This window comes from Cherax quadricarinatus, chromosome 39, assembly GCF_038502225.1.
Source record: "Cherax quadricarinatus isolate ZL_2023a chromosome 39, ASM3850222v1, whole genome shotgun sequence".
Lineage (NCBI taxonomy): Eukaryota > Metazoa > Arthropoda > Malacostraca > Decapoda > Parastacidae > Cherax > Cherax quadricarinatus.
This window is the reverse complement of record NC_091330.1, coordinates 22,706,616-22,730,642: the sequence shown is the minus strand read 5'-3', so window position 1 is coordinate 22,730,642 and position 24,027 is coordinate 22,706,616.

Genomic DNA, 24,027 nt, shown 5'->3' with positions numbered 1-24,027 from the left:
TCTCTTTTTCTCCTCTCTTTCGTTGGAGGTCTCTTTGCTGCCTTTCTGTTGTTGCTCCATTTTCTTTGCAGGTTCTAGCATTTTCATGTTCAAATTCTCCCTTCATCTGAGTGTTTTGCTTCATTTTCTTTAACATTATGCTCTCATTTTCAGACAGGGATATGTTATAAAATCTCAGTGTTTGTCAGCGTGTCTTCCTTCTGGTTTAAGCAAAATGCTAATGAACTGTATCTTTCAATCTAATGACGTTGAATTTCTTCTGTGTCAACTCTCACTTTTATATTCAGTATACTAACTACTTCAAAATGGTTCGATTTAATCATAAGGCTAAATAGTAGATATTGAAATGTTTCGTGAAAGATTTTACCTGTTACATTTTTCTCTGAAAGGCGTAATTCCTAAAATTATAGTAATGACAGAATGCTCAATTTAGTCTAGTCACAAATTATTCAATATCTCAGACATAGCAGCCAATAACTTCCTCTTATGTATCCGTGATATATAACTAGCCTTTAGAAAAAAGAAGACTGTCAGTCGCATATGGTCGCTAGCCACAGAAAGAGAAGAAAATATTAATAGGTCCGCGATATCTATTTATCTTGGTAATCTTGGAATTCTAATTATGAATTTTGTGTAATGGCAGGTTGAACTAGGCACTGATTAAAATAGTTTGTCCACTAGACACTAACTAAAGCTGTAATTCCCCGAGGCTCTGAATAAAATATAGCAAATTTGCTGGGAAACACAATGCTAATTTAATATATCCAGAAGTGATTCAAATAAAAATTGTAAAATGTAAATAATTAACTTTTCAAGAAAAACTCTTGATGTAATTTTAGCACCATAGGGTCGTTCAGTGATGACGATGACGAAGCTCTCACCAAGGTCATCTCTTGTCCCTTCTTAGCAACTTGATCAAAATAAGTGTGCGTGTGTAATATATAACTTCTCTGCCCCCTTCTCACAAATTTTAGATATTAATAGGTTCAGAGTGCAATGGCGTTTCACAGTGAGCACCACGGAACTGACCACACAAGGACGAACAAGACTGTCCAGCACATTGACATGGAGAGCAACAGCCTGACTGATAACAGATCTGCTGTGAATACCTTATGAAGGATTGAGCCTCCATTACTGCTTTCCCTGAATCACCCATAGGAGATCACTACTTTTTTTTTAAACATACTGTAATAAGCTCGTTGATGTTGACATTTTTAAGACAGTTGCAACGTATTAAATGTAAGAAATAATTTTAAGTTTTGATTTTATTGTTGATGCCGACATCCCACTCCTAATTTCTCCCACTCTTAGTTGAGTGGGAGCAGAAAGTTGCCAGGCCAATTTTCCACTTGATGAAAAGTTCTTAGAGTACAAATGCGCTGCGTCAGGTGTCGATGGCAATGTGGACAGGTGAAACTTGGATTTTATAATCTTACTAGAGGTTCTTATACGCATAAAAAAAATATATTTCCATTGTGCTTCACACTGAGCGATACTCGTCAGAGATGTGGACAGATATGATGACAGAACAGTTTCTGATGAAAGACACGAAATGGTCAGGAGGTCTCACTCATGGCAATGTTATTGCAGAACGTACTCTTCCCCGGTTGATACAAGCAGTGCTAGATTGTACACATCTACGTGAAGTTGCAGTGTTCCTCCTTTCTTATGTTCTTAAGTTCTAGAGAAGTTTTCTGTCTTTTCCACAACATGCCGAACTCACGCCAGATTCGCGATGACAAGGAGTTACAAAAACTGGTAAAGGACGATCTCGCTCTCCATTCCCAGAATCACTGACTGGTTTGGTTCTCTGTGGGAACAGTAGTAGTTACTGATGATTCAGTCAGCTGTGATACAGCAGAAGTTGGCTTAGCAGTAACGTGTGTTATAGAAGGTAAGATATGTCCTGATTCACATCTTTGTTGATGTTTCAATGAGGAAAGGAAACGAAGGCAACATTTGCAGTCCTACTTGCATGATGCGGACCTTGGGAGCCACAGTCTCAAAAACTACCTGTATGTTATGGTTGGCAGTCACATTTTTCACAGAGATAGATAAATAGATAGTGAAACATAATGAGCGAAGTGATAACTCACGCGTCGTCCCCTCTTCCTGAGATGCCGACAATCAATTACTCCTCGGAAATTAGCAGAAGCCCCCGAGGAACTGACGTTAGATTAGTTTAAGTAAACCCATTCCTGATCAAGTCTAAGACAATTATTAGTTTCTAAATGGAAGATGTTTTTTTTAAGCAATATATTTTCTTAAAACACAAAGCGTTTTATATATATAACGCTTCAGTCTGTACTCACTTATTTGTACCCTCCTTTTAGTACTTCTCTAGTTCTGGTTGCACGAAACGAGTCTTAGCTCCTGGCCCTACCTGTTAGCTTTCTGCTTGCGGGATTCACTCCTCCGTATAGAGCCTGTCTCCAGTACTACTACATCCAGGTCATTCCACTTCCTGATCACCCTGAGACTGAGATAATATTTCCTGACATCCCTAAGATTCATCTGTGTCTTTAAATTCCAGCTATTCTGGTCTCCCTGTGTTCCGCCTCATCGTCTTTAGGAAGTAACATGTTTAACTAGCGACACTACAGACAAGTGCTGTCCTCCACACTACAGACAAGTGCTGCTCTCCACACTACAGACAAGTGCTGCTCTCCACACTACAGACAAGTGCTGTCCTCCACACTACAGACAAGTGCTGTCCTCCACACTACAGACAAGTGCTGTCCTCCACACTACAGACAAGTGCTGTCCTCCACACTACAGACAAGTGCTGTCCTCCACACTACAGACAAGTGCTGCTCTCCACACTACAGACAAGTGCTGTCCTCCACACTACAGACAAGTGCTGTCCTCCACACTACAGACAAGTGCTGTCCTCCACACTACAGACAAGTGCTGTCCTCCACACTACAGACAAGTGCTGCTCTCCACACTACAGACAAGTGCTGTCCTCCACACTACAGACAAGTGCTGCTCTCCACACTACAGACAAGTGCTGTCCTCCACACTACAGACAAGTGCTGCTCTCCACACTACAGACAAGTGCTGCTCTCCACACTACAGACAAGTGCTGTCCTCCACACTACAGACAAGTGCTGCTCTCCACACTACAGACAAGTGCTGTCCTCCACACTACAGACAAGTGCTGCTCTCCACACTACAGACAAGTGCTGCTCTCCACACTACAGACAAGTGCTGCTCTCCACACTACAGACAAGTGCTGTCCTCCACACTACAGACAAGTGCTGCTCTCCACACTACAGACAAGTGCTGCTCTCCACACTACAGACAAGTGCTGCTCTCCACACTACAGACAAGTGCTGCTCTCCACACTACAGACAAGTGCTGCTCTCCACACTACAGACAAGTGCTGCTCTCCACACTACAGACAAGTGCTGCTCTCCACACTACAGACAAGTGCTGTCCTCCACACTACGGACAAGTGCTGTCCTCCACACTACGGACAAGTGCTGTCCTCCACACTACGGACAAGTGCTGTCCTCCACACTACGGCAAGTGCTGTCCTCCACACTACGGACAAGTGCTGTCCTCCACACTACGGACAAGTGCTGTCCTCCACACTACGGACAAGTGCTGTCCTCCACACTACGGACAAGTGCTGTCCTCCGCACTACGGACAAGTGCTGTCCTCCACACTACGGACTAGTGATGTCCTCCACACTACGGACTAGTGCTGTCCTCCACACTACAGACAGGTGCTGTCCTCCACACTACAGACAAGTGCTGCTCTCCACACTACAGACAAGTGCTGCTCTCCACACTACAGACAAGTGCTGCTCTCCACACTACAGACAAGTGCTGCTCTCCACACTACAGACAAGTGCTGTCCTCCACACTACGGACAAGTGCTGTCCTCCACACTACGGACAAGTGCTGTCCTCCACACTACGGACAAGTGCTGTTCTCCGCACTACGGACAAGTGCTGTCCTCCACACTACGGACTAGTGATGTCCTCCACACTACGGACTAGTGCTGTCCTCCACACTACAGACAAGGGCTGTCCACACTACAGACAAGTGCTGTCCTCCACACTACAGACAAATGCTGTCCTCCACACTACGGACAAGTGCTGTCCTCCACACTACGGACAAGTGCTGTCCTCCACACTACAAATAAGTGCTGTCCTCCACACTACAGACAAGTGCTGTCCTCCACACTACAGACAAGTGCTGTCCTTCACACTACAGGCAAGTGCTGTCCTCCACACTACAGATAAATGCTGTCCTCCACACTACAGACAAGTGCTGTCCTTCACACTACAGACAAGTGCTGTCCTCCACACTACAGACAAGTGCTGTCCTCCACACTACAGACAAGTGCTGTCCTCCACACTACAGACAAGTGCTGTCCTCCACACTACAGACAAATGCTGTCCTCCACACTACAAACAAGTGCTGTCCTCCACACTACAGACAAGTGCTGCACTCCGTCGCACTACAGACGAGTTCTGTTCTCCATCACAATACTGACAAATGTTGTATTATTGCTGTATTATTATTATTATCATAATTATTTCGCAAACTATACACTGCCGTATTAACAGGTCACCTAAGATGCTACTATCCTTCTCACAACTAACTTGATCTATCCCTCTTTCATAAACTTTACGAAGTAAGGGACTGGAAACCGAACTGATTTCTGTCCCAGGAAGAGAAAACCAGTGAATCTAGATAGGCGGTCTAATCACTATCTGTCCCAGTTTCACGCACTCGAATCCACGGACTATCTTTTCTTGGGTCTATCCTTTGTGGTAGGCAATTTTCACTGCAGCTTCGTCGTGCATGGAAATACTGGCTTGATTTCCCAATTGCAGTTTTTCCCTCTTGCATCTACGAGGAAAGTTTTATAGCTTCAGGAGCCAATTTTCCTTTTGACGTTACGTTATTGGTATACGAATAGCGGGCGAGCGGGCAATATCGAAGAAGAATGCAATATAAATCGGGACTGACGACCACGAATGGATATGAGCCACTTTCTTTTGCGCCTTACTGGCGTTTCCTAATTTTTTTTACATTGAAAACCAAATTTCTCAATGAAAATTTTATGTGCCTCTGATGGTAGATACATGATAGTTTGAAAGTGTCTGCACATAATTCGCTGCTGATTCAACAAAACACACACACACACACACACACACACACAAACACACACACACACACACACACACACACACACACACACAAACACAAACACACACACACACACACACACACACACACACACACACACACACACACACACACACACACACACACACACACACACACGCACGCACACGTGAATGAGATACAGTGGGAAAGAAAACTAAAGTGAAGCCAGTGTATGAGGTAATGGAGGATGTGGCAGGGAAGCAGCGGAGAATTTCATACTCAGAAGCGAAAGTAGCAATAGGAAGAGCAGAGTGAGCCCATGGTTCACCCAGAGGTGCTAACGCTAAGTATGCTACATCATGGAAAAAATTAGAGAGCAAAGAGCTCTGGAAAACAAGTAATTGAACAGAAAAAGCCAGAAATGAATATGCATGGGTAGGAAGAGGGACTCAACGATAATGTAAGAATAACATGTTATCGAAAACCAAATCCAACTTAGTTTTTATATAACCACCTCAGTAAGAAAACAGTAAATGACCAGGTAATCAGGCTGAATGAAGGTGAGCTCACAAGGAAAGAACAGGTAGACTGATAAGGGCTTGGCAAGAAATTTATGGAGGTATTCTCAGAGGAAACAGGAAGGTTCCCAGGATACCGTAGCAGTAGAGTCCACAGCAAGAAGGAAAGAGGCCATGAAGCTGTTGTGTGAGCTAGAGACCTCGAAGGCAGTGAGAGCAGACAATACCTTTCTGTGGGTCCTGAAAGATGAAGCAGAAGTACAGCATGTGCCACTAGCAACAATCTTCGACAAGTCAGTCGACATAGGGCAGCTATCGGAGGTGTGGAAGACAGCAAATATAGTCCCAGTTTTTAAGAAAGGAGACAGACAGGTCTACAAACCAGTGTCACCGACGTGCATAGTATGCAGGGTTATGGAGAAGATTATCAGATGAGTGGTGGAGCACCTAGAAAGAAATGGGCCCATACTTGACAACAGCATAGATTCAGGGATGGTAAATACTGTGTCACAAACCACATGGAGTTCTGCGACAAGGTGACAGAGTAAAGCGGAAGAGAGAGTGGTGAATAGACTGCATTTTTTACAGCAAAGAAAGGCTTTCGTTACCTGTACCACACAAGAGACTGGGACGAAAGCTAGAGGATCAGCCAGGAATAACAGGGAAGGCACTACAGTAGATCAGGGCATACTTAACAGGAAAGAAATAACGAGTGATTGTCTGAGAAGAGATGTCGGAATGGGAGCATACGAAGAGTATGCCCCCATACTGGGACCGGTACTATTTCTTGTGTACGTGAATGACGTGATGGAAGGGATAGAATGGTAAAGCATGTCAAGAAATTTGAGAAAGTACAGAGGTTTGCAACAAGTCCCGGAGGTAAGAGGTTAAGGGAACCCAACCTGATAATACTAGAGGAGAGGCGAACTAGGGTTGATATAACAACAACGTACAAAATGCTGAGAGAATTTGTTAGGGAGGACAGGGACAGATTAAGGGACGGGAACCAGGAACACGGTTGTGTTAAACTTGTCTTGCTTGAATATTATTGTATTACACTGTGTGTTATTGAAAAGTTATTGTATTAAACTGTTTCAATGTATATCTCTGCAGATTCATGAAGATGATGTACATTGATTTAGAGAAATGCTAACAGAACCATGGAGATGTACAAAGATTCATTTAGGAAATGTGTACAAAATCAAGGTGTGCATAGAATAATAGAAAGGGTGTACAGGAGGGCCCCGCTTATGCAGCAGGTTAGGTTCCAGGCTGCTGCTGTAAAGCCTAAATCGCTGTCAAGTGAAACATAGCCTTTTTTTTCATTTTCAAATACATATAAAATCTTGATAACAAGTTTACACTATCATGTATTAAGTGAGCAATAGAGCTAGGCCTAAAAAAAAAACATATACAGTACACACATTACTTACCTTTAAATATTTTCGTTCTTAGCTTATAGTGAGTGATGATTATATTTATTGTAGTAAGTCTGAATGAATGAAGAATAGGCATAATTGAAAACCGCCGTATTAGCGAAACACTGTAAAGTGGAGCCCGCCTTTATAAAGAATCATGGAGATGTATATATAATTATGAAGGACAGTTATAGAATAGATATCCGACTTGATTTTTTTTCTATTTTTTTTCTATTAATGTAACGAAATCAGAGTCACTATGTGAGTTTTTTTGTACAGATTACCACAGTCATGGTCTGAATAACCCATGCTGTTTTAGAGCCTCATTTAAAGTATAACATATATCCCTCTCTTCAGCTGTTATAAGTTATGTGTAATGAGAGACGTACACAGTTCTGGGATATTTTAATGAAGAAATGTTTTTCCACTAATGCTTTCTTTAGTGCTCAATTAAAATATCCTAATATTGTTTTTCTCTCTTCTTTCGCATCTGTCGCTATTTTATATTATTACCTTGTTATAAGTTATCACATACTTTGGTTTTAGCTCTGAATGCGAGAGTACGTTTATAATTTCAGAAAAATCTGATTTCCTTGACGGACAAGTCAAGAAATACGATATGATAAACCTATTTTTCAGCAACTAAATTCACAAACACGCCTTGTAAGAGATGAGTTAGACTACAACACTGGAATGTTTGCTCACTAGCGACCCAGCGTCTGCCCAACAATACATCAGTCCGTCTGTCTGTCTGAAAAGTGTAGTATATTCATACGGGTAATCCTTCTCTGCCAAACAGAATCTAGCGTGGAGTGTTTACCAGAGCGGAATTGGCCAACAGTGCAGGACGAAGATAACGATGATTGGAAACAGGAATCAGACGTAGGCACAGTGCCGAGTAGCAGTTAACCTGTTTTGTAATCACCACGGCAGTAGTATTTTACTTATTTTAATTATGTTTAAAAATAGAGCTACAGAATTCGTGCAAAAAATATATTAAATTAATTATAAGGTAGCAGGAAAATAAAACAAATGTTTTATATTATGCAGGAAAATGTAAAAAAAAAAAAAAAGCCGTGATCATGAGACAGAAAGATTAAGTGTAATATTTCACATAATTTAGAATAATGGATGCCGGTACAAACACAAGCTGATGTATAACTTAAAGCAACAAAATTATAGACGTATACGAAGGATAAATCTTTCTACGTGATATTTTAGCTGAATTGTACGATGTCTGGAGGTTCCACTGTCGAACACACAGCGCTGAAAAAATCTTAGCCTAAATAAGTGACCTTCGCGGTATGTGACTTATCGGTAGTGTCTGACGGTCGCGTGCTGGTACACACAAAGAATATTAATAACTGTTCTCATGGGTAGTTCATCAGGGAAGGCAGATAGCAGTAATGTATATGAACCTAGACTCTACACTATCTAGCATGCCGAAAACAAAGTCGAGGAGACTTGATGTACAAGTTGTTGACTAACTTGCACAGATACACACGCATATGCATGTGCCCACACGTGCAACACGCGCACGCAGTCACGCGCAGATCATCGCTATTTATTAGAGCTCATCCGAGGCATAAATTCAAATTAAAGTGTCATCATAATATATTTTCATACAGTGCTAACAGGTAATCATAATATTTAAACTAGCGCAGCCCATTAAACCAGATTGGTACACTCACACCTTACTACATGAGTTGGTAACATTAGTGCTGTGTTTCTTTGGCCTGAGACACACATCACTAGGATACTCTCTTTTTTTATATTTCATTGTAGCTAATTTATATGTTAATATTTTACGGGGATTTACCTCTTTTGGAGATGTGTGCAATTCAAAGTAAACTATATCATGTTTTATCGAGTAAATAGATCTCTCAAATATTCCCAATATTCATATATTAAAAAATAGGGCTTTTAAGCATTTTTACTTAAACAACATGAAACAAAAACGAGTATTATTTGGTTACATTATCCAGCAGATTATAAGACGAGGCATTTATAAGTAAATACATATACATGAGATAAAACAAGGAATACGAACATCAAAGATGTGTTTACTAATCAAAATCCGAGGAGTAATTTGAGATCACTTTCCAGGGTGAGGTCACGGTGTTTGCTTAGTTGTGTAGAGGTCACGGCTGCATTATATATCTCTTATGAAAGAGGCCTGTGATTATCTTGTCACTTGTAAAGCTAACATAGGATTAGTTTAAATTTCTTCCATTAAGGTTATCTTATGAAAACTTTGCACGTGGCAAGGTAATTACAGACCTCTCATGCATGAGATACTAATCTTCAAGTCAATTTATCTTTTGTGTGTGAAGCAGTAAACCCCCTGAGGGTCCTTCAGTTCATAGTCCAGTGAAGGCTTGATTCTCCCTCAACTGTTCGAAAGATGGACGCACTAATTTCTTAGGTGTTGAATGCCAGCCACTAAACATCTTACGATAGTTACTCGGCTGTTACTGTCCTCGCCATGGATTGGAATTTATGATTAGCGATTTTCAGCTTGGACCCCTATTGCAACGGGACCCCTCCTTCAACGCCTTTTAAGGGGATCCCTCCTTTAACCTCCCCGACAAAGGGGTTTTTTCCTTGAACCTCCTTAGAAGAGGACTCCTGAATGGATCCTATTGGAAATAGATACGCCCTTTCACCCCATGGAATGAAGCCCACCGTTGGAATCCCTTGCAAAGGGATCCCTCCTTGGATCTCCATGTAAAGGAGTTCCTCCATGGAACCCATGGTAAAGGGATTCCTCCATGGACCCCTTTGGAATGGGATATCTCCGTGGACTTCCTTGTAAAGGGATTTTTCCTTTAGCCCCTAAGCAAGGGAGCCCTTCTAGGTCCGCTTTGAAAAGAGATCCCTCCTTGAACCGCTTGAGGAAGGGATCCCTCAGTAGACCCTCTTGGAGAGGGACCCCTCAATAGACCCTATTGGAAAGGGATCCCTTAGAAAAGAATTACTCCTTGTGCCTCCTTAGAATGGGATTCCTGCTTGGACCTCCTTGTATAAGGATCCTTCCTTCAACTCCCTTGGAACACTTCCCGTCTTTTCTTGCACGTATTTGCTGGCCTTTTTTTTTTTTTTTAAGCTTTCCAATTTTTGAAAAACGTACCGAGATTATATATTTTTTAGCTGTTAAAAATGAACATGTAATTATAAAAATTTAATTCATAATTCTAAAATAAATTAAGGCAGATCTGATATTTAAGGCAATGTTCGGGTATAATAAGTTACGTATTTTTTTTAGCAAGTTAAAACCGGTTAATTAATTTTGGCTTAGGTTAACTTTTTTCTTGCAATAGTGGGTCTTTAACAGGGTGAAGGGCTCTAGATCCAATCCTATTCCTTGGATCAAATCTGATTACCTACTATTCCCATTAGCTAAAAGACCCCAAAAGGTTCGTGCTTCCCCATGAACATAATAAATTGGTTGTAAAAGAAATGATTCTCGAAGTTTTAGGGAGAGATGTTACTTAAAAAAAATGATGAATTACGTACTTATAAAATGAAAGTCGTCACGGTCATCGTTCGTAGATGGCACTCTGCTTGTGGAAGAGTAAAAAAAAGAAGTTGCAGAATATGATAAATACGTTGGAAAGGTGAGTACAAGCATGTTGAAAGTTAACCCAGCAGAGCAAGAATCGAAAGATTCAGAATCACATTTGAAGGAAATAAATGCATTTAGGTAATATTCTGAAGAATTTAATCTTTAGTGTTGAATATCAAGACGTCGACCCACCTGTCAGTCATGAGATCATCACATGTTTTGATATACAGAATGTTTTAAAAAGATGGAACCATTTTCAAAGGAAACCAAACTGCTTTGAAATTGGGTCAGTCTTTTTAAAACACCCTGTACAACTGTCGTTTATTACATAGCATAATAGAGCCGTTACTTAACATTGGGAGTCTAACGTGATATTGTTATTAGCAATGATAATGTAATTGAACTTCTCTGTTTTTTTCTTATACTTCGTCAACTGTGTGAGTGCCAGTCTGGCCCTGCTTGGGAGCCTCTATCCATTTTTTCTGCCATTTAGACGCTGTTTCCCTTGGAAAATGCATCTGGCATATCATTATTTCATATTTTTTTTTATAGATTGTCTACCTGGTCTTCGTGACTCATTGAAGGATCTGTTCTAATGAGCTCGTACCGAAAGCGCTAAAGTTAACTTATATATATATATATATATGTGTGTGTGAGTGTGTGTGTGTGTACTTCCTTGAAGCCTTTTTATCCACTTCTCCGAGGCTATGGGTCCCACAATTTACACCAGAGGTGGATCCCATCTATATATATATATATATATATTTACTGTGTATGAATTTATCTTATTCAGCATGGATATTCTCTGTCAAAGAGCTAGAGTGAAAACTAGTTTTCCCCATAACTCTCTGAAAATTAATCTGACCATAACGAATAAAAAATTTCTATAAATGGAGGTATATACAAAGAAAGATCGCAGTCAGCAGGATTCTCCAGTGACGTGGTTTCTAATCCTGCTGACTACGATATTTCTTTATATATATACCTCCGCTTGTTTCTGCGTAGTGCAGTGATATAAAAATCGGTTGTGTGGTTAGAACCTGAAGGAGGTGAATGAAATACGTAGCTTGAAACCATGCTTGAGGCCCACTGATGATGTGTGTGTGTATGTGTATATATAATGTGTGTGTGTGTAACATAGTACACAATGTTTACGTGATACATTGATGGTACGAAGATGTTGGTATAGTACACGTTCTATATACGTGTTTATTTCCTATTGGGAATCCACTAATATGTATACCGATGTCTGATATCTTTTCTGGAACCTGCGTACATTTACACCAAGAGATTAGTTCTTGTCTCGTCTTATCCACACGTTATAACTTTCCCAACTGTTGACATAGCTAACCAAGACAATAAGAAAATAGCATTAATTAGTGTGACTTGATGCTTCATCACGTCGTGCGGGCTCATGCGCACCGTAGCTCCATTTAACTGTCAGAGAGATTATCTTCCAGATTTTTTTTGTCCGCCTCAGGCTCCTCATTTGTTGCCTGAGAACCATTATATAAACTTGTCCACGACCTCCCCACAGGTGACCTCCCACACAGTATGTCTGCCCACGACCTCCCGCATGTGACCTCCCACACAGTATCGTCTGCCCACGACCTCCCGCAGGTGACCTCCCACACATGGAGGTCATGCCTTCCCGCAAGTGACCTCTCACGCAGTGTCTGCCCATACCCTCCTGCCGATGACCTCCCACACAATAATATCTGCTCACGCCCTCCCGCAAGTGACCTCTCACACAGTGTCTGCCCATACCCTCCTGCCGATGACCTCCCACACAATAATATCTCCTCACGCCCTCCCGCAAGTGACCTCTCACACAGTGTCTGCCCATACCCTCCTGCAGATGACCTCCCACACAATAATATCTGCTCACGCCCTCCCGCAAGTGACCTCCCGCAGTGTCGTATGCCCACAACATCCCGCGGGTGACCTCCCACACAGTGTCTGCAACGCCCTCCAGCAGGTGTGACCTCCCACACAATCCATCTGGCACCCACATACAGGTTTCCCAGCACACAGATCACCTACCCCAATTTATACTTCTCGTTATTCTTATATACTTGTGACCACTATTGAAATCGTTCTCTCTTAGCGCAATCAGAAGTAAGAGTTCCCTGGTGACCTCCCTGACCAAGTAGACTGTTGGTACCTACAGACCTACAAAGCAATCACAACCTGGCTTTCTAGATAATACCTGCTGCAACTTACCCAACTTCCTCTTCAACACTTCTCAAGAGGAAAATGAGTAATTTGCTGCAGCATGTACGTGACCAGCCGGGTTATCTTGTTCTAGTATTCTGAGGGAAGCGACAGCCTGGCCAGTCAGGCAGCATTCCTTATATATGTTCGGAAAAATAGAGTCGATGGGTAGGATATGTCTGCGTTGTTCTCCAACTGTAATCATGGCAGTCTTGCTTTCCATTAGGATTCTTCCAGACTTCTTTTTGTATCTATCGCCCCTCTGAGTTATTTTTTTTTTTTAAGGTTAGGCATTTGATCTTCGAGTATTTACCATCTGAAGATTGAGATTAATGGAAAAATGCCACCACAAGGAACTTGAGGTTTTAAAATCATAGCAGAAAGAAAGAGGAACACGAGAAACTGACGTGTTCACTTGACTCTCCTTGAACAAGTAGTCGAAATTTACACTATAAACTTTTTGAATAAAGAGTTATCGTTTAAAAAAAAGTTTATTTTTCCATTTGATATTTATTCTTACATTTTTACCCACAACTCTACACTCAAGAAAATTCTCGGACAAATGACCGCATCTTCTAGAATTACTCTGGGGTAAATGACTGCGTTTCTCTTGAGAAAACTCTAGAGTATATGTCTGCTTCTTGATCAAGAAAACTAAAACCGTATTCTTATTCCAAAAAAATCTAGAGAACATGTGTGCTTCTTGATCAAGAAAACTCTGAGTGAAAAATGACAGTTTTTTTTTTCTTCCTCTTCTTTCCTATAAATTTCAAACTTCAACTTTTCTTAGAATTCCACTGCTTATTTTTCTCCTTACTCATGGGATGTATGAAGAGCGTTTTCACTGTTAATTAATCTCTCACATGGTGTTGCCCATGATGATCTTACCTCACACTCTGTGACACGTGTAATGGACAAGCTAGTTACCATTCTTCAATAGAGAAGAATATCAAGAGCATATATCTTATTAAATCTTGACATATTTCACTGAGGAAAAAAACATATGACTGGGAATTTAAAGAGCACATTTAGCATACCTGTCAGAATTTTACATCAGAGTATTTTTTTTTTGTGTGTGTGTGTGTATGTGTGCGCGTGTGTGCGCGTGCGTGTGTGTGTGTGTGTGTGTGTGTGTGTGTGTGTGTGTGTGTGTGTGTGTGTGTGTGTGTGTGTGTGTGTGTTTGTAAAATACTGAGATTTTTACGGTACGTGACTACAGTGAAAATCATTTAGTAAACGATACAAATTGAAATACTCTATTTTTTATTAAATTCATTCTACATTACACAAATAACCCGTACATAGGAGTAAGAAACTTATGACGTCATTTAGGTCCGACTTGGACTCGTTAATGATCCAAGTCAGACAGAAACGTCGTCATGCGTCTCTCCTACGTGCGGGTTATTTGTGTATTGTTCCAGTCACGGTATTGTGCTCTCTTATTCTTTGATTCATTCTTTTTATATTTGTGACCTTACAGCATTTTGGTACGTGGATTTTTATGTTGTGGTACTTGATGCAGTCTTTTGTTAGTAAACATCGTTCTTAGTAAAATTACGATTCCCAAATAATGTTATTTGAATCTGTTTAGATATTTCTTGGTGCATCTTGTGATGACTAATTTCTGCCAGTGTAAAGCAGTGAGTAATTAATTTACTTTCTATATATGAAAGAAAATGCTAGAATTCGCTTTTAAAATTATACATTTCACTGTATTGATTTTTTTTTGTATGTTTGACTCTTAGTGGAAGTGTAATTCGCCAGATAGAATCTTTCGAAGCTTTTATAAAAAGTTTTTGATTGATATTTGACTCGACTTTTTACGTTCTTCCTGGAGTCTAAGGTGTTATTTTCCCATTTTGGATATTATATACGTAACTTGGTGGATTTTATTAAAACTTTTCACTTTCATCACTGCCATGTTATATATCTTAACTCCATTCGGGAAAATGTATTCCCGTTGATTAGGTTAGGATAGGTTAGGTAAGATTCATCAGGAAACAGGACAGGTGTTTCCTGATGTGGGTCTTATGATGACCCGCCACTTGAGCTTTTGTCATCTGACAGAGGCCTTCCGCTGGCTTACCGGTTCGCCCCTTTAAAAATAATGGTTAATATAGAATACTCATTCAGGTTGATTTTTTTCTACCCGGAATTTCCAAGTCAGGTCATATCTAAGGTATACAACCACCTCCAGGATGCGACCCACAGTAGTCGACTACCACCCAGGTGGTAGGTGAACCGGGATAATAGGTTTAAGGAGATAATATAAGTCTTGATTCCTGGTAGCTGGTTATGAAGACACAGAAACATAGTTACGAGGCGCTTTATTGGGGATGTATCTGCCAAGCAGTGGGCCTCGGCAAGTTACAAACTTGATAAGGCCCAAGTTTTCGCTTAACTGCTTTTCTTTCTTCAATCACGTCTGTAACACATTACCAATTCAGCCCTTTGATAGTCTAATTCCTTTACAATTTTACTAACTCTGTGGGGCGGAATGTGATCGCTAAATATTTTCTTGCTCTGATATTATATCTGCCTTCAAATAAGATGAGAAAACGAAACTGCGAAAGAATACATTAGACTTAAGGAATATTAATATTATCATTGAGTCTTAATCCACTCTATCGTTTTCATGGCATAAACTATTTTTGTTATTCTGTGCTTGCTAAATATCAAGTTGTCTAACGTCGAAACCGTGGCTGGAACAATTCACATATAACTCAGACTTAAGAAGAAGTACTTGAGGAAGCTTCTGTCTGTCCTGGACCATTATCAAGTCCCAATTAAGAGAGAAAATGGGGAGAACTAAATCCAGGGGTGTGTCAGGGAATATACTAGCACATGCAAAGGCCACTTAAAAACTTTTTGAAAAAATGTGAAATATGAAATCAATGAATCAAGAAAATGGGGAGAAAATCAGAAGACAAGTTGGAAACTGTGAGTCAAGAAAGACTAGCTAGGGAACACACATCTCACAAGGGGCACATAAAGTTATGAGAAAGTAGGAACACTGTAAAAGACCTGCTGGCTCATGTTAGGAAGAAAAACGCAAAGGATGAAACAAGACTGTGGTTTGTAGTCTAAATTTTGGTAGGTAAGACACATAGGCAACAGTTAGGCAACTTTATTCCGAAACGTTTCGCCTACACAGTAGGCTTCTTCAGTCGAATACAGAAAGTAGGCAGGAACAGTAGAGATGTGAAGACGATGTAATCAGTCCATCACCCTTGAAGTCGTAGAATTTGAGGTTGTCAGTCCCTCGGCCTGGAGAAGTTCAGATCCATAGTCAGGAACTATCTGAAGATCAATCGACTGCGGAGACTTAAATACTGTCGGAAGGAGAGGTGCAGAGTAGTAGTAGTAGTAGTGAGAATGTAGTCACTGAGAGGTCAGGTCCCTCTCAGATTCAACAGTTCTCACTTGAAAGGGTTGTCTAAGGCGTTTTCTGTACCAAGAGGCCATGTGTTGCAGTGTCTGACAAGATGAACATCAGAATGGTATACAATACCGACAGGTTGGTAGGTAAGACACATAAGCAACAGTTAGGCAACTTTATTCTGAAACGTTTCGCCTACACAGTAGGCTTCTTCAGTCGAATACAGAAAGTAGGCAGGAACAGTAGAGATGTGAAGACGATGTAATCAGTCCATCACCCTTGAAGTCGTAGAATTTGAGGTTGTCAGTCCCTCGGCCTGGAGAAGTTCAGTTCCATAGTCAGGAACTATCTGAAGATCAATCGACAGTGCGGAGACTTTAATACTGTCGGAAGGAGAGGTGCAGAGTAGTAGTAGTAGTAGTGAGAATGTAGCCACTGAGAGGTCAGGTCCCTCTCAGATTCAACAGTTCTCACTTGAAAGGGTTGTCTAAGGTGTTTTCTGTACCAAGAGGTCATGTGTTGCAGTGTCTGACAAGATGAACATCAAAATGATATACAATACCGACAGGTTGGTAGGTAAGACTGATCACATCGTCTTCACATCTCTACTGTTCCTGCCTACTTTCTGTATTCGACTGAAGAAGCCTACTGTGTAGGCGAAACGTTTCGGAATAAAGTTGCCTAACTGTTGCCTATGTGTCTTACCTACCAACCTGAAGATTGAGACACTTATGCAGCATATGGGAATCTTTATTCAGGAAACGTTTCGCCACACAGTGGCTTCATCAGTCCAATACAAAGAGGAAGGCGTAAGGAGAGGAGGAGTATGAGGTAATCAGTCCCTCAACCTGGAGTCGATGTGTTCAGTCCATCAATCTTGTAGAATATACAGCATAAGGCCGTAGACGTGGCTTATATACTGTAGTGAGGTGAGGTGAAGCAGGCGGAGGCGGGGTCATAGTGGTACCATCCACTAGTCGAAGTAGGTCTTCGTCCAAAGGTTGAACAAGTGTTGAAGAATTCTTTGTGGCGAAACGTTTCCTGAATAAAGATTCCCATATGCTGCATAAGTGTCTCAATCTTCAACTTGTCGGTTTTTCAAACCATTCATCACAACTGTCAGACACTGCAGCATCATGGGATCTTGTTACAAAGAATTCTTCAACACTTGTTCAACCTTTGGACGAAGACCTACTTCGACTAGTGGATGGTACCACTATGACCCTGCCTCCGCCTGCTTCACCTCACCTCACTACAGTATATAAGCCACGTCTACGGCCTTATGCTGTATATTCTACAAGATTGATGGACTGAACACATCGACTCCAGGTTGAGGGACTGATTACCTCATACTCCTCCTCTCCTTACGCCTTCCTCTTTGTATTGGACTGATGAAGCCACTGTGTGGCGAAACGTTTCCTGAATAAAGATTCCCATATGCTGCATAAGTGTCTCAATCTTCAACTTGTCGGTTTTTCAAACCATTCATCACACCTACCAACCTGTCGGTATTGTATACCATTTTGATGTTCATCTTGTCAGACACTGCAACACATGGCCTCTTGGTACAGAAAACGCCATAGACAACCCTTTCAAGTGAGAACTGTTGAATCTGAGAGGGACCTGACCTGTCAGTGGCTACATTCTCACTACTACTACTACTACTACTCTGCACCTCTCCTTCCGACAGTATTTAAGTCTCCGCACTGTCGATTGATCTTCAGATAGTTCCTGACTATGGAACTGAACTTCTCCAGGCCGAGGGACTGACAACCTCAAATTCTACGACTTCAAGGGTGATGGACTGATTACATCGTCTTCACATCTCTACTGTTCCTGCCTACTTTCTGTATTCGACTGAAGAAGCCTACTGTGTAGGCGAAACGTTTCGGAATAAAGTTGCCTATGTGTCTTACCTACCAACCTGGCAATATAAACACAAATGCAGTATAATGTGATCCTTTATTGACTACGTTTCGCCCACACAGTGGACTTGAAAAAGCCCACTGTGTGGGCGAAACGTAGTCAATAAAGGATCACATTATACTGCATTTGTGTTTATATTGCCATTGTGTCGGTATTTTATGCCATTTATTTCCACCTAACAACCTGTCGGTATTGTATACCATTTTGATGTTCAGTCTAAATTTTGCTGTGAGAACGGCAGAAAATAAGAGTGAAAGAACTTTCCATTCAGTAATTATTTTTGTACCTTGCTCCGGATTAATGTTATTTTGTGTTGCTCTTTGTAATTTATTTCTTACAAGTTTAAATACTGACTTAACGGGTTTAACTGTTATCAATTTTGCCTTTCATAAGCAATCACCTAATGCTCACATTTTCCAAGTCCGTATATACACCACCTGCAATACTGATTCTAGTTCAGTGCATCAGAAATTGCTATAATTGTTGAGGGTATAATCTTTCTGTTTTAAAACTAACAATTCACATTTCATAAGTACAAATCTGCTTATCCTTATTTGAGAGTCACTATGGTCTGTGGGTCAAGTACTGGAACACTACTACTACGCAAATTCACATTTGAGCCGCCTGATGATGTCTTATTCGTGAAAACTCTTATCTCTCTCTCTGCTTCACAAAAAAGTGATTTAACTTGGTGTAAACACTTCAAAAACTTTAATCAAGCGTAATGTTAAAGCGACTGGTTGGTAGGTTTCCGCCGTCGCTCTGCTGCCTTGTCTACACTGGGGAGGTGTGTTTGCAGTTTTAGACCTTTGACATCTACCCACGTGAGATCCACCCTCTGATATCCTCCTGCAAGTCTCCAAGCTACACGCATGTGTAAAGTTTGCACTAACATCGTAATCTAAAGCATCATCAACATCGGCAACAATATTATCGAAAATATTTATACCCTTTTCAAGATAAAATATTGATAAGATACAGAGAGAATTATATTTAGTCTCAGTATTTTATGAGCTTATCACACCTCGCAACATCTGGGTATCTTTGTAGACGTTTCCCCATACAGTGGCTTTATCAGTACAAGGACATCTAAAGACTGTATAAATGTATACAGAAGATAGAAGACAAGGTGCTCAGTCCCTCAACCTAGGAGCAGGTGATGAGTACCGTAGTCTTGAAGAATCTGTAGCTAAATTAGACACATGTGCAACTCTTGGGTATCTTTATTGAGGAAACGTTTCGCCACACAGTGGCTTCATCAGTCCATACATAGGAGAAACTTGAAGAACAGGAGGAGAATGAGGTAATCAGTCCCTCAACCTTGAGTCGATGTATTCTACTCAAGATTGATGGACTGAACACATCGACTCAAGGTTGAGGGACTGATTACCTCATTCTCCTCCTGTTCTTCAAGTTTCTCCTATGTATGGACTGATGAAGCCACTGTGTGGCGAAACGTTTCCTCAATAAAGATACCCAAGAGTTGCACATGTGTCTAATTTATCAACATGTCGGTTCTCTGAACCATTCATCTACAAGAATCTGTAGCACAGGCAGGAAGCTTGGCGCTTATATACTGGAGTCGGGCGAGATGCAGCGGACGACGGCATTGTCACTGGTAGACAGGATTCTCCAGTGGAAGTATGTTATCCCCTAGAGTTGAGCCAGGAGTTAGCAAGTAGGTTGTGATACACAAATAACCCGCACATAAAAGAGAGAAGCTTACGACGACGTTTCGGTCCGACTTGGACCATTGACAAAGTCACACTGTGCGGGTTATTTGTGTATCGTTCCAGTCACGGTATTGTGCCTTTTTTGTTATTTAGGTTGTGATGTTCTCTACTGTCTTTTTTATATATATATTTAGTCTTCAGATATGTCCATGTATTGATAAAGCCACTGAATGGCGAAACGTCTACAAATTAAAGATACCCAGATGCTGCACATGTGTCTAATTCACCACTTCGCAGATACAACCGATGTTATCAGCACGACTGAGTCATCGGGTCCAGGCCCGTATCGTTCTCATCCTCCTGGTATTTGCAGTGCCTCAATCATGACCGTACTTCTGTGTACACACGCCTGCGCGTCCTCTCCCCACTGCATACACAAACTCTTATAAACATTTTTCTCCCCGTTCAGAGGAGATCCGCGGCAGCCTGCGTCACCACCAGCAGAATATCGTCTCAGACCTTCAAAGCAGCTGCTTCACTTTGCTCTTGTACACCTTACTGGTTCCGTGTTTATTTTGGAGTCCCCTTTTCAAGTGCTTTTTGCAAGAGGAAGAGGAGGATATTATTGTCTGTCCTGTCGCCCTTCCCTCCTCTTCATCTGTCCGTCCCTCTGCCTTTTTCTTCCCGCATCTATCTTCCTCCGTCCCTCTGTCTTTTCATCCGCAAGTCTTTCTGCCAATCTCTCCGTTCATTTTATCCTTATCTTTGCTTCTCCGTCCTCTCATTCGTGCTAAGGTAAAATAATTCATGTTACACCTAACAGACAGACTTCAAGGACCAGCTGTGTTTAATATTTACGGATATTGTTTCATTATTTTACCACACTTTCAACGAAAATATGAAACAAACACTGTGATAACGGAGATAATCCAATAATGTAACTTGCATGAACACTCCCATATATTTGATTATTGATCATTTTGCAACAAATAATCAATAATCTAGCAAATAGTTTCACGAACTAGACTAGAAGCAATCACTGTCAATATACATACACATTTAATGATTTTAAAAGAGAAAATCTTAATCAGAAAGCCGTTTAATCGAAGTCTAGACATGCATAGACATTTGCGTAATCCTCTAACGACCGTCACGATAGAGAATCCAGAAAATTTATTTGGATCGCTGCACATTTTTACCTGAGAACTGATACCTCCGAATTTTACTGAAATAAGCTGGATAGATAATTGCAACATGAATTTATATCAATGCCTCGCAGATACGACACAAATTATTATTATTATTATTATTATTATCACAAGGAATCGCTAAATCCCTGCGGGTTAAACAGCACTTGTGAAATGAGATTCAGTCAGATTTGGGCCAGGGATTTATTGTCAAGACATAGACAATATATACACTGCGAGCAGCTCTCAGCTATTTTGCTTGATTGATTGTTTACCTACAATCACCCACAAAGTCTAGAACTCACCATGTGGAGGTGGCTGCACTTCTACTCCCAATATCACACTATAAACATCCTCGAGATTTTAAAAATAACAGAACGAGTACAAACTTGTGTATCTGCAATGTTATAATAAAATAAAAATTAATAATTAAAGCATGCCGCTTTGGTTGTGATGGAAGGAGATTTACTGACGTAAACGCAAATTTTCTTTTACTTTATAATAGCTAGGCCCGAAAAACGTGAAAATGATTTATGGCAGTTGAAGACAGTTTTTTTCTTCCGTAGACTTCATTTCTGGTCTCAGACCTCGAGTTGCTCGACTGACAATTAAAATGTCATTCTCTGCTGTTTGAGAGCATGCGCGTGCGCGAGACCACTTAATAAGCGACACTGCGTTCAAAGTCCTAGCAGAACTATTTGCTTATCTAAAGCCAAGTATCAGTACGAACGAGAGATCATGTGAGATCTCGTGTTTTAAATAATATGGTTATTAGTTTGTATGTGGTTGTTCATCTCTTGTAAAGATAAAAATTAAATTTTATTATTGGCTTCATGAGGAGAATACATGTTTCTGTAAACGTCACAATAAGTGTATCTGCAATGTTATAATAATAAAATACAAAATAATTAAAGCATACTGCTTTGGTCACAGTAACTACGCTTGCTTACTCGCTGATTGTACTGTTCATTATCTCTGTTTATTTGTAACAATATATCTAATGTCGTACTAAATAATCCGAACTCCCTTAAAAATTAAACTTTTATAATTTTTTTGTTTATAAATTGATAGTTTTTTTTTCATTAACAGTAATATAATATTTATTTTTAGACCAAAACTGACTTAGAAACCTCACCTAACATATCTAAAACTAACAGTCTTTTTTAGATAAATTCTGTTATATATATCGTTGGACAGCTTAAATATATTTGATATCACATTAAATCTATGATATACATATTTTTCGTTATCCTCAGATCGATTTCCGCTGCTGTATGGCAAAAACAAATTTTCATTCGGCTTATTCGGCAAAGTGCACCCTTGTCAAATACGCCAACCTTGATGATTCGGCATATTAGGCACGATATATACATATGTCGCGCCGAATAGGTAAAACCTGCGATTTTGGCATAAATAGCAGCGCTCTTCTTGCCGAGCGCTGTATAGTCCTTGTGGCTTAGCGCTTCTTTTTGATTATAATAATAATAATAATCTTCTTGCCGAATAAGGCAAGCGAAAATTTGTGTAGGCCGTCCAATTCATTCTAATGAGGACACTAGAGCACTCCAGGTTGATTTGAATAGACTGATGCAATGGTCGGAGAAGTGGCAGATGCTGTTTAATATAGACAAATGCAAAGGTCTAAATGTTGGACAGGAAAATAACCATGGGACATATGAACTAAATAATGTAGATCTTAATACTACTGATTGCGAAAAGGATTTAGGAGTTCTGGTTAGCAGTAATCTAAAACCAAGACAGCAGTGCATTAGTGTTCGCAATAAAGCTAACAGAATTCTTGGCTTCATATCTAGAAGTATAAATAATAGAAGTCCTCAGGTTGTTCTTCAACTCTCTATATCCTTGGTTAGACCTCATTTAGATTATGTTGCACAGTTCTGGTCACCGTATTATAGAATGGATATAAATGCACTGGAAAACGTACAGAGGAGGATAAAGTTGATTCCATGTATCAGAAATCTTCCCTATGAGGATAGACTGAAGGCCCTAAATCTGCACTCTCTCGAAAGGCGTAGAATTAGGGGGGATACGATCGAGGTGTATAAATGGAAAACAGGAATAAATAAAGGGATGTAAATAGCGTGCTGAAAATTTCCAGCCAAGACAGGACTCGCAGCAGTTGAAAAAATTCAGATTCAAGAAGGATATAGGAAAGCACTGGTTTGGTAATAGTTGTGGATGAGTGGAACAAACTCCCGAGTACAGTTATTCAGGCTAAAACGTTGTGTAGTTTTAAAAATAGGTTAGATAAATACATGAGTAGGTGTGGGTGGGTGTGAGTTGGACCTGACTAGCATGTGCTACTAGGTCTGATGCCGTGCTCCTTCCTTAAGTGTAAGTGACCTGACTAGGCGGGTCCTTGGGTTAATCCGGGAGGGGGGGGGACATGGACCTGTTTCGCGTGGGTCGGTGGGCCTGCTGCTGTGTTCCTTCTTTCTTGTGTTCTTATGAGTGGGTGTGGGTGGGTGTGAAATGAACCTGACTAGCTATTAGGTCGGACGCAGTGCTAATGCCTTAAGTGACGTGTTTGACCTCACTAGGTCAAGGCATTGGCTTAAGCTGGTGGGGAAAATTGGAGCTGCCTCCCATAGACTAGTAGACATGTTGCAGTGTTCATTATTTCTTATGTTCTTGTGTTCTTATGAGGGCAAATATTCTATTAGTGGGATGGATCTGTGAAGGACCTGCCTAGTATGGGCCAACAGGCCTGCTGCAGTGTTCCTCCTTTCTTATGTTCTTATGTTGTTAATAATTTCGCAAAAAATCATTCTTATGAGGGCAAATATTCTATTAGTGGGATGGATCTGTGAAGGACCTGCCTAGTATGGGCCAACAGGCCTGCTGCAGTGTTCCTCCTTTCTTATGTTCTTATGTTGTTAATAATTTCGCAAAAAAATCATTCTGAGCCTAACTAAAAAATATATATTTCATTGTGTTTATTATTAAATTATTGTAAATTTATCTAAAATATATTTAGTTGAGTTGGGCTAAATTAAATT